Raw genomic sequence first — 13,321 nt, forward strand, 5'->3', positions numbered from 1 at the left:
CTTTCCTATACACCTTTCTAGACTTTTCCCATTTACCTGGACCTCCTAAGTTGTCAACATCATTGCATATTAAGTTTAAAAGAGCACATAAAGTGGTTTCCTAACTATGTTTTGTGTCTGTTGTTTGAATTAGGTTTTTACTCATTGAGCTGTGGAATCTTGTCACTTTCTGCAGCCAGTTCAACTTTCGGCAGCCTTTTTGTTAAAGTCTATATTGCAAGTGTCTTCAGGCAAATCGAGCCACATGGGCAAGTTGGAAATTATGTGGACATGGACCGAGTCCTATTGGCTCAGTCGAATTCATCAGAGGAGGCCATAGTCAACGGGGGTCAAGCGGTGGTCAACAAAAGAGTCTTACAGTAACAGGACTCCATTTTTCAACACGTGAAGACTTGCGTGGTCGTTCCTAGATCTCTGGGGACATATCAACACCTGTGGATAGCTCCATAAGGCGAATCTAACAACCACCCTCAATAGATTTAATCATCACAGCAGCCATGATGCTAGATCCCTGGACGTTGTTGTTCACGTGTCCTCTGTCAGCATAGTTTTTAGGAAATCAGTTATGTAAATGTTTGCTATAAATAATGTGTTTCCATACACATAGTAGTTAGTCTTTGTAATGTATTGTTGACTATTAATGAGCCCACTGTGCCATGACATTATTTCGTTGTTATGACTGCATTTTGAATACATGAGAAGACTCTGTTTCTGAGCATAATTCGTGGTTGATAGTTGTTGCCCGAGGTTGTGCAGAGGGCCCCTGCACACCCCAAGGTTTTGTTTATTATTTGCTGTACAGTTTCACGCTGTGTTTTTATGTTTATTATGCCATAGTTCTTCACTTGTGTATATTGCATTTCCTATGGTACTAACATTTCGTTTTTGTTCATAATTTTACATGCTTTACATTGCTATTAACTGATCAGTGTGTATGTTCCAGATTACAGTAGACAGCCCGGGCATTTGCACATAATTTTACAATGACTAATGACACGGAATCAGTCTTGTCTTTCTGCTGATTTATTTTTCGTAAGCTTTTAATTCCAGCACTATTTTGTTTATTTCAAGATTGTTTATTGGCTTTATTAGTTAGATTAGATATTAAATTGCTCATGTCATTATCAGTTACCTCCGAAATCCATAGTGAGACTAATGGTGAGGGATTAAAGTATGAATGTGTAATTTGATATTAGTTTATTTTTCTGCAAATTAGATATTAAATTGCTCATGTCATTATCAGTTACCTCCGAAGCGAGACTAATGGTGAGGGATTGAAGTATGAGTGTGTGATTTGATATTAGTTTATTTTTCTGCAAGATAGATATTAAATTACTCATATCATTTTCAGTTACCTCCGAAAACCATAGCGAGACTAATGGTGAGAGATTGAAGTATGAATGTGTAATTTGATATTAGTTTATTTTTTTGCAAATTAGATATCAGATTGCTCAAGTTGTTTATCATTACCTCCGAAAGCCATAGCGAGACTAATGGTGAGGGGTCAGAATATGAGTTGATGTAATTTTATTTTAGCTTTACTTTGCTTGCAATTTTTGAATTTCTTTGAGTATAGTTTCTTTTGTATTTAGACAGCAGCAAGGATAATGGTTTCATGATCGATCATTCACTGTTTGTTTAATTAGAATAGTGGCACATTTTCATTCTCTTTTAGGAATTAATTTTATCATTGCATGTTTTAAAACCTTTTTGAAAAGTATGAAGTTTTGGAAATCATTTTAAAGGACATCATTGCCTTGAACATTTATATCCATACTTGTCTTTTAGAATTTCCATCTCACATTAGGAAAGCAACAAAGATAAACCCAAAAATGAAATAAAAATAAAAAACGACAAAAAGTAAGAAATAGGTTATCTTGCACATATAGTGCGCTGCACTTCAACAGTTTACGACTCTCGGATTGAAAATTAATATAGAAATTTAGGACACTCTAAATTGACCAAACATTTTGGCGCCGTTTCCGGGGAAGTGTAACTAGGTAGCCAATTTCTTAAAAAAAAAAGAAAAAAAATTTAAGAAGGGAAAAATTGATAACTTCTCAAAGTATGCTCTCCTCTTGCACCTAGTGTGATCTGGAGGATCAGAAAAGAGAGTTATTGGTTTAATAATTTCTTGAGTATGCTCTCTTCTTGCACCTAGAGTGATCTAGAAGATCAGAAAGAGAATTATTAGTCTGACTTGAAGATAAAAAAAAAAATGACATGCATAGAGCAAGAGATTCTAGGGGAAGGTTTATAGCTAGGGCCAAGAGTTCGATTTTTACAACTCCATCTACTTCAAGGCATGGACAAGATACACCTCCATCATCTCCAACTCACACTCCCAGCCTTAGGATTCCTGGAATTCAAGGGGTAGCAGCTGAATTAGGAGACTCTCCCACATTATCCATCAAATCTGACTTAGGAAAAAAACCTTTCTTCACTTCTACAGGGAACATATTGTAATCAAGGAAGTAGAATCACCTGAAGAAGAAGAGGGAGAAACTCCTCCTCATTCGCCATTAATAGAAGAACCAGAGGATTCTGAAATCTCTGAGGAAACTATCATGACAGAGGAAGTAGTAAATGGATTTGGAGGAGGAGATAGAGGTAGAGGTAGAGGAGGAGGAAACAATGGAGGAGGTAGAGGTAACAATGGGGGAAATATAGATGGAGATAACTCATTTGGATTTCCTATAGTTGATGAGGAATCTCATACAACAATGAAAAACATCTTACCATCCGCCCTCCCAAACTTTTATGGGTTGCGAAGTGAGGATCCTGAAACATTTCTATTTGAGTTTGAAGTCGTGTGCCGAACTTATGACTACATGGAAGACTCTCTAAAACTCAAATTGTTTCTTTCAACATTGAAGGGAGCTTCTTTGAAATGGTTCATGGGATTAGCCACTTAATCTATTAGGACTTGGAATGATATGAAACAAACATTTTTTGATAGATACCTGGACTATTGCATGCCCACCAACCATAAGGATGAGGTATTCAAAATGGTGCCAAAAGAAGATGAAAACTTGGAGGATTTACTTGAAATATTTCAATACAACCTGAAAAGAGAAAAAATGAGTAACTTAGATGAGGAGACCTTGAAAGCCCTTCTATTAAAAGCCATTAGAGATGAATGGATAGATATTTTAAACATGATGGGAAAGGGAGATATTTCTCAACTTCCACTTCATGACATAGCATAACTATGTGTCCATCTCTCGAGGGGAAAATCTAAAACTGGAGAAGGGCCTAGAAATCCTTCTCTTATTAGAGCAAACAAATCTGCAACTGGATCAGTAAGTAGGGAAGAGATTGGCAATATGCTTGATGAGTTCAAAAATGAAATTTTAGGGAGCCTTAGTGAGCAACTAGACACCCTTAAAATACAAAACAAGCAGAAAGCAGAAGTTGAAGCTTTGGACATCTTTTGTCCAAAATGTAGGAAGAAGCATGCTCTAAGGGAATTCCCCTTGGATGAAAAAGTTGTAGAAACATGTATCATTTGCTCAGAAAGCCATGAGACCAAGGATTGTCCTTCAATTCCTGGGCTCAAAGATGTCTTTCAAGAAGATCCAAATTCAGTAGAGTCTCTCTGTTTTGTTTCAAGGAGACCTTGGCAGGGGCAACAAAATCAAGGGTTTAACAACCCCATGAACTTTCAACCTCCACCAAATTGGAATCCTTGGCAACAACCTTGGTCCCAAACTCAAAATCCATATCAACCATGGGTACAAGGTATGCAAAATCCTTATGGGAGATTTTCTCAATTTTATCAATATCCTCCATCTTTTCAAAATCAACAAGCTCCACAACTTCCAAATCAAAATCCACAACTCTCATTACCATTTCCACAACAACAACAACCTTCTCAACAAAATCCAAATTCTCAACTCTTGCTTCCATTCCAACAAAAGACAAATCAACTACCATCCCAGCCATTTTCAAATCCCGATAATAAAAATCCTCAGAATGCTTACATGGTAGAAGGACAACAATTTCCTACCTATATGATTGTTCCTCTCAATGATGTACAACTCAGATCTAGTAGAGTCTTAGAAAAACCTTCTATAGATGCCCAAAAGCAAAGTATTTTTGAGGAAGATTCTCTTAAAGTCAATAAAGGTTCTGAAGCATCTCTTCAAAATCCAAGCACTCAAAAAGAAAAAGAAAAAGAGTCAACCCCCACAACTCCTATAGTTGAGCAACCTGCATCTTCATCCACACCTCCTTTCCCTAAAAGATTACAAATTGACAAAGGGGTGGAAAAACAAATCTTGTTGCCTGACTATGATTTCCTAGATGAATTAAAGAATGTCTGTATCAAGATTCCTTTGCTACAAGCCATTAGAGAGATTCCTATTCTAGCAAAAACAATAAAGGAGTTGAGTCTCAAAAGACCAGGAAGGAAACCAAGAGATACAAGAAGAATCCACTTGGTAGGAAAAATTGCAGATATCATGATGGGAAAAATTACCATGCAGAAGTATGTAGATCCCGGTAATCCAATTGTCAAGACACATATAAATGGGGTAGAAATTCCAAATATTTTGATTGACTTAGGGGTTGCTATCAACATTATGAGTAGACAGATTATGGAACAACTAAAACTTCCTAATTTTCTTTTTACACCTACCTTACTGCAACTTGCAGATAGATCAATAATCAAACTAGATGGTGTATTAGAAGATATTTCAGTCTCCTTAGATTCTTGGGAATATCCAGTAGATTTCATGATTTTGACTCCAAAGAGTAATTTAGGAGGGCACTCACTCATCTTAGGAAGACCTTGGGTAGCCACAACCGATGCTTTCATTAGTTTTAGATCTGGAGATATGTACATTTCTGATGGTAATTCGACAAAGAAGTTCAATTTGTATCCTCCAGCAAAAGCAATTACAGAAGTAGGAGATAATGAATGGGTCGATGATGAGGACACTATACAACTTGTATTTACCATTTCTGAAATTAGTGAAGATAGTCAAATTCCGAACACATTAGAAAACTTTGAAACATCTTCAGAATATGACCACACACAATTTCAGTTAGATTCTGACATTGAGTATCTATCATCTAGACAAATGTCTCTTTACTCTATGGAAGAGTTCGGTAGTTCTGCCATTGAGATTTTTTCAGGTAAAACATTGAATATCAATAAAAATTTGGAAAAGTCACAACAGGAAGAGCTAACCAAAATCTTGCAAAAAAATTCTATTGCGTTGGCATGGGAGTATACTGATATGAAAGGTATTGACCCTAAGGCTTGCATTCATCACATCTACATCGAGGAAAACAGTAGACCAATCAGACAGCCTCAGAGAAGGATGAATCCAAACCTTAGGGAGATAGTTAAAGAAGAGCTCCAAAAACTACTCAATGTGAACTTCATTTATCCAATTTCAAATAGCCGATGGGTTTCTCCTTTGGTTATAGTACCTAAAAAGAATGGTAAATGGAGAGTATGCATTGATTACATGGAATTGAATAAATAAACTTTGAAGGATTAATTTCCTTTGCCCTTTATCGATCAGGTATTAGATACACTAGCAAGCAAAAAGTACTTTTCATTCTTGGATGGTTTTAGTGGCTATAATCAACTTCAGGTACCACCTGAAGATCAAGATAAGACCACATTTACCTATCCATGGGGAACTTTTGCTTACCAAGTGCTTCCTTTTGGATTATGTAATGCACCCGCAACATTCCAAAGAGCAGTACTAGGAATCTTTTCTGATCTAATCCATGATTGTGTAGAGGTTTATATGGATGATTTTACAGTTTATGGTAATTCATTTGAAGAGGCATTATAGAATTTGGAAAAAGTCCTTATAAGATGTAAAGAAACAAACCTTTCATTAAGTCATGAAAAATGCTTTATGATGTTTACTGAAGGTATTGTTTTGGGACATCACATTTCAGGGGATGGGATTAAAGTTGATAGATCAAAAGTTGAAGTCATCTCCAAGTTGCCTATTCCAAATTGTCAAAAAGATGTTAGAAGTTTTCTGGGATTTACTAGGTACTATAGAAGATTTATAGAGAACTTCACTAAAATAGCATCTCCACTCTTCAAATTGCTTACAAAAGACTGTGAATTCAAATGGGATCCTGATTGCCAATTAACATTTGAAACTTTGAAAACAAGAATATATGAAGCACCCATCTTGAGAGGGCCAAATTGGAAACTTCCTTTCCATATTTCTATAGATGCTTCAGATACAGCTCTAGGGGCTGTGTTGGGACAAAAAGATCTAGTTCCCTATGCCATTTACTATACCAGTAAAAATTTGACTCCCACTGAGTTGAACTATACTGTAACTGAAAAAGAGTTCTTAGCTGTTGTTCATGCAATCAATAAGTTTAGACATTATATAACAGGCTATGAAACTTTTATTCATACTGATCATTCTGTGATTAGATATCTAATGAAAAAACCTGTTACTAATGGTAGAGTTACAAGGTGGCTCTTAATTTTACAAGAATTCAATATTACTGTGCTGGATAGACCAGGGAAACAAAATACAGTAGCTGATTTCTTATCTAGGATCCAGAATACTAAAGAAGATTCTCCTGTAGAAGACAAGTTTCCAGATGAATATTTATTTGCAGTAACTACTAAGACCCCTTGGTATGCAGATATTGCTAACTATTTGGTTATAGGGAAACTACCTCCACATCTATTTCCTAGTGAAAGAAGAAAGATTATTCAGGAAAGTTCAAAATATTCATGGATTTCTAACGAATTGTTTAAAATAGGGCCAGATCTTGTGATCAGAAGATGTGTTAGGGAAGATGAAATGGCTGACATCCTCAAGGCATGTCATGATGAACCATGTGGCAGACACTTTGCTGACAAAAGGACAGCCTATAAAATCCTCTCTTTAGGATATCATTGGCCTTCCCTCTTCAAAGATGCAAAAGAATATGTAAAAAGGTGTGAAGCTGCCAAAGATTAGGGAAACCGACTCTTTCAAATGAAATGCCATTACAACCACAGGTACTCATCGAACCCTTTGAAAAATGGGCTTTAGATTTCATTGGACCTATTAACCCACCATCTAAACAAAAGAAATATATATTGGTATGTACTATTTATGTCACTAAATGGGTAGAAGCCAAAGCATTACTTTCTGCTACTGAAAATTCAGTTGTTAATTTTCTTTATGAGGATATTTTTACTCGCTTTGGTGTTCCAAGAGAAATTGTGATAGATCAGGGAAGTCAATTCACATCCAACCTGGTGGAGAAGTTGATGGAAGAATACAAAATCAAGCACAGAAAATCTACTCCTTACCATCTGCAAGCAAATGGCCAAGTGGAGTCTACAAACAAAGTTATTGAAGGCATCATCATCAAAACTGTTCATCTACACAGAAGAGATTGAGCAGAAAGGATTCCTGAAGCCTTATGGGCCTACAGAACTACATGGAGGAATACAATAGGACATTCTCCCTATGAACTTGTTTATGGGAAAGAAGTCCTGCTCCCCATTGAGTTCCAATTCAAAACTTTCAAGATGGCAGTTCAGTTAGGGATGGATCTATCAGAAGCCCAAAAGCACATAATGGAGCAGTTGAATGAGCTAGATGAGATCAAACAAGAAGCAATCCTAAGAACTGATCTAGTTCAGTATCAAAGAGCTAAGTGGCATGACAAATACATCAAAGAGAAAAAGTTTCAAGAGGGAGATTGGGCATTACTATTTGATTCCAAGTTTAAAGATTTTAAAGGAAAATTTCAGACTCATTGGCTTGGACCATATGAGATTGACAAAATCTTTAGCAATGCAGCGGTAAGAATCAAAACCATTGATGAATTTCAAACTCCTATTATTGTGAATGGCCACAGATTAAAGGTTTATCATAAGCCACTCTCAAAAGAGGAATTTGTCAAAATGTTTCAAGATAGTTCTACAATAAGGCTGGTGAAGAAGAATCCTTCTTCTCCACCAGCCTAACCCTTGTTCCTTTCTGTTAAAAAATAAATAAAAATTATATAAGCCTGAAAACCAATCACTGATTGGCAGTCTTATATAGAAAATATAGAGCAAAAATCAGGAATACCTGACACCCTATATTTTCCAGCAAAAAAAAAAATTAAAAATTAAAAATAAAAAATAAAAAATAAAAAAATAAAATAAAAAAAATTTCTCTCTCTCATTTCACAAGTTTTATGACACTCCACTCCATTACATTCCACTTCATTCCACTCCACTTCATTTCATTCCACTCCATTTCATTTCATTTCACCAATAAAAGTTTCTTTCATGACCATTTTCATTCAATCAATTATCATCTCTCCATCTCCATTCAGTCAAGTGGTTGTTGTGTCAGTTTCCGTAACTAAAACTAGTTTCCGCAGCCACAAGCAGTTTCCGCAACCACCACTCTATTTTTCAAATTGACAGTCAAGATGTTAGTTCAATAATCATGAAAGAAAATGTAGGTATGACCGAGGACATATTATGAAGACATGGAGCACCTAAAGGCATCAATAAGGAGCAGTTGATCAAGGGTTAATGGAAAACAAATGGAAATTCCAAGGTATGAGTAAAAATTTATTTCAAATAGCAATCAAAGCACATTTTTGCATAGTTATTAAACCATGAGTTCCACTATATGCAATGATTGTCGTGATAGCCTCCATAACCTTTCCACGACATTCCTCCACGAACCATGCATTTATTTTCGAAATGGTCTTATGATTAGCCTTCGGATTTAATTTGTGTTGGCTACATTTTAACACTCCACCTGTAATCATGAGGATGTAGTCGATTTGACTATGGCTCTTCTCAGCCGCACAAAATCCGTAACCATTTCATAAACGTGTTTGCGTCTACTCTGCAGCCACCCAATTTAAAATTCTACCGAATGTACTTTACTCTCCCTACTGTTCTATTGACATCACGGCTGCATTTCCACATTGCTCACATAAGCCTTCACCCCATTTCACCAATTCACTTCCGTTGCATGTCCTCTGTTTTCCGCTCACAATCACTGGTTTTCTCCATCAACTCTGTTCACTCCCATATACTAGCCATCTCACTTCCGCTAAACCCTCCTCACGTAGAAAAATTTTAAGAACAGAAGGAAGGATGGGTCTATTGTTGAGGGTAGAATCGGAAGGGCCCAAGTTTTTAGAAGGATACATGCAAGTGAAAGACTTACTGAAGAAGGCAAGATGGCTACGGTTTATACAAAAATTCAAAGGCTACAATAAGGAGATTACAAAGGCTTTTGCGAGGTCTTTTAACGGCCAAGAGGTGGAAATTGGGGACCTTAAGTTTACAATCACCGAGGCATCCATAGCAGCTACTACAGAACTTTCCCAAGAAGGTGAATGTTGGTTCAAGAACAAGAGCTTTGATGAGAAGGCTTGGAGAGTCATACTACGCAATCCAGGTATGGATGTAACTGTATTCAAACGAGGAATTCATGTCCATGCTTTAAAAGAGGAGTGGGCCAGCTTATTGTTAATTATTCAAAAGTTCATTACTTGTGAAGGCCATTTTGGGGCAATGTATATGTATCATACCCAGTTGTTGATGAACTTTTTAGAAAACCAAACCCTCAATCTGCCCTACTTTTTATTGCTGAGCTTGAAAAAGATGTGCACAACAGTCCAAAAGAATATAGAAGACATAGAGCCCCATTTGTATCATCATGGGCTTGTGAAAATTCTAATTGAAGACCAATTGAAGAAAAATAGGGACACTTGGGAACGGTTTTTGGTGAGAAACTACTTTCAAGAGCCACCCGAGGTACTTGAGAGCAGTACAGCAAGAAGGAGTAGGAGGAAGGAGACAAGTGCAAGAATTCAAGACCCTCCTATTAGCAAAACCAAAGAAGTTGATCAAGAAGAGAGGCTGGAAAGAACCAAGAATAGAAACCAAGGAAAATCAAAAGGGAAACGAAACATAGAAGTTGTATATCAAACTTCAGAGCCTTCTCAAAAAGAAGACCACCAAACACTGTCTGAAAGATTAGTTTATCTTCGAGAACAAGCGGCTGCAGCCAAGAAGAAACGAAAGGAAAAACAAAGTAGGGAGGAAGATACTAGTCCACAGCATGTAAGAAGAAGCTCTAGGCTTAAAGGGAAATTAAAGACAGTAAAAACCAAAGGGCCCCACTTTATTGATTTGGGGGAGGAAACCCCAGAAAAGCCTCCAGCAACCTCTCCTGACCATAGCCCACACCATACTTCCATTTCACAGCCAGATGTTGACATGAGTCCTTCTCGGCCAGAGTTTGAAATCAGTCCTTCTCAACAGGATTTTGGAGTTAGCCCAAGGAAGGCTACACCCAAGGTAGACCCAAATCAGTAGGAGATGTATGATTATATAGAATCCTTAGAGAAGACAGCTGCAGGTCCAAGCACGTCATCCACTCAGCCTCACACAGCACAAGAAGCTCTAGTCCAATCGTTGAAACAATAAGCCTTTGAATTAGAGGTTTTAAATAGACAGATTAAAAATGAAAATGAAGCATTAAAGGAGAAAAGCATATTGGACAAGATTATTCATGACAAAACTATGTTACATCTGGGACTGTGGCAGAAAAAGAAGAGGAAATTGAAGAAGAAATGCAAGAGGTTGAATATAGCACTTGTCAACCTCAAATTCATATGCTTGATGAGGAAGCCCAAGATGGTAGTAGTACCAAGGAAGAGGAGAAGAGGGCTGGATGTACTGGCAGAAGTTTCAGAGCACATGGACTAAAGGGAGGATGATCAAAATTTTGGTTGCATGGGGACATGCAACACCTTCACAGTGGGGGTATATTGAGCCCCAAACTTGCATCTTTCATATACACCTTTCTAGACTTGTTCCATTTACCTGGACCTCCTAAGCTGTCAACATCATTGCATATTAAGTTTAAAACAGCACATAAAGTGGTTTCCTAACTATGTTTTGTGTCTGCTGTTTGAATTAGATTTTTTCTCATTGAGCTGTGGAATCTTGTCACTTTCCGCAGCCAGTTCAACTTTCCGCAGCCTTTTTGTTAAAGTCTATATTGCAGGTGTCTTCAGGAAAATCAAGCCACATGGGCAAGTTGGAAATGACGTGGACATGGACCGAGTCCTATTGGCTCAGTCGAATTCATCAGAGGAGGCCATAGTCAACGGGGGTCAAGCGGTGGTCAACAGAAGAGTCTTACGGTAACAGGACTCCGTTTTTCAACACGTGAAGACTTGGGTGGCCGTTCCTAGATCTCTAGGGACATATCAACACCTGTGGACTGCTCCATAAGGTGAATCCAACAGCCACCCTCAATAGATTTAATCATCACGGCAGCCATGATGCTAGATCCCTGGACGTTGTTGTTCACGTGTGCTTTGTCAACGTAGTTTTTAGGAAATCAGTTATGTAAATGTTTGCTATAAATAATGCATTTCCATATGCATAGTAGTTAGTCTTTGTAATGTATTGTTGACTGTTAATGAGCCCATTGTGCTGTGACATTATTTCGTTGTTATGACTGCATTCTGAATACATGAGAAGACTGTGTTTCTGAGCATAATTTGTGGTTGATAGTTGTTGCCCGAGGTTGTGCAGAGGGCCTCTGCACACGCCGAGGTTTTGTTTATTATTTGTTGTACATTTTCACGCTGTTCTTTTATGTTTATTATGCCATAGTTCTTCACTTATGTATATTTCATTTCCTATGGTACTAACATTTCGTTTTTGTTCATAATTTTACATGCTTTACATTGTTGTTAACTGATCAGTGTGTATGTTTCAGATTACAGTAGACAGCCCGGGAATTTGCACATAATTTTACAATGACTAATGACATGGAATCAGTCTTGTCTTTCTGCTGATTTATTTTTCTTAAGCTTTTATTCCAGCACTATTTTGTTTATTTCAAGATTGTTCATTGGCTTTATTAGTTAGATTAGATATTAAATTGCTCATGTCATTATCAGTTACCTCTGAAAGCCATAGCAAGCCTAATGGTGAGGGATTAAAGTATGAATGTGTAATTTGATATTAGTTTATTTTTCTGCAAATTAGATATTAAATTGCTCATGTCATTATCAATTACCTCCGAAAGCCATAGCGAGACTAATGGTGATGGATTGAAGTCTGAGTGTGTGATTTGATATTAGTTTATTTTTCTGCAAGATAGATATTAAATTACTCATATCATTGTCAGTTACCTCTGAAAGCCATAGCGAGACTAATGGTGAGGGATTGAAGTATGAGTGTGTAATTTGATATTAGTTTATTTTTCTGCAAATTAGATATCAGATTGCTCAAGTTTTTTATGATTACCTCCGAAAGCCATAGCGAGACTAATGGTGAGGGGTCAGAATATGAGTTGATGTAATTTGATTTTAGCTTTACTTTGCTTGCAATTTTTGGATTTCTTTGAGTACAGTTTCTTTTGTATTTAGACAGCAGCAAGGATAATGGTTTCATGATCGATAGTTCATTGTTTATTTAATTAGAATAGTAGCACATTTTCATTCTCTTTTAGGAATTAATTTCATCATTGCATGTTTTAAAACCTTTTTGAAAAGTTTGAACTTTTGGAAATCATTTTAAAGGACATCATTGCCTTGAACATTTCTATCCATACTTGTCTTTTAGAATTTCCATCTCACATTAGGAAAGCAACAAAGATAAACCCAAAAACGAAATAAAAATCAAAATGATAAAAAGTAAGAAATAGGTTATCTTACACATATAGTGCACCGCACTTCAACAGTTTACGACTCTCGAATTGACAATTAATATAGCAATTTAGGACACTCTAAATTGACCAAACACCTGTACAGAAATTACCTGCATACAAATTCCAAAATATAGAAAATGAACAATAGCAAGAGCATAACACATAAAATAAATATACACAGGGATTTTCGCCTATATCCCAAAACCAAGACTACCAAATTGATTTTTCATTATGTTCCTTTCAATGTTACAATACATATATATACATGCTGAAGCATCCAATACCATGGACTGAAAACCATCGTGCCCAAAACCATGTGCGAAAACCATGCACAAAACCATAGGTAGGTCTGCCCATCTAATATAGGGTCCAAAAAAAGATTCCCTGGGCTACTGTTCCGAACCCCGTAGAGGGGGGCCAACCACCCTCCTCGAACCCCCTGTGACCCCCCCACTGTGCAATCAGCGTGATGAAGGGGAGGCTCCGCTCCCCCTCTAACCCCCTGCTTAACTAAGGTAGCTAGTCCTAGAAAGAATATAACACAACCCAACATTCTCCCACTTGTTGTTTTCTTTCCACAGGGGGCCACAGGAGAGCTTAGTCATTTATCCAACCCTGCAATGCCCATTGTTTCTCTACAC

Source organism: Pinus tabuliformis, chromosome 5_2 (genome assembly GCF_031772625.1).
Source record: "Pinus tabuliformis cultivar Carrire ecotype Pingquan chromosome 5_2, CPIR1, whole genome shotgun sequence".
NCBI classification, from domain to species: domain Eukaryota; kingdom Viridiplantae; phylum Streptophyta; class Pinopsida; order Pinales; family Pinaceae; genus Pinus; species Pinus tabuliformis.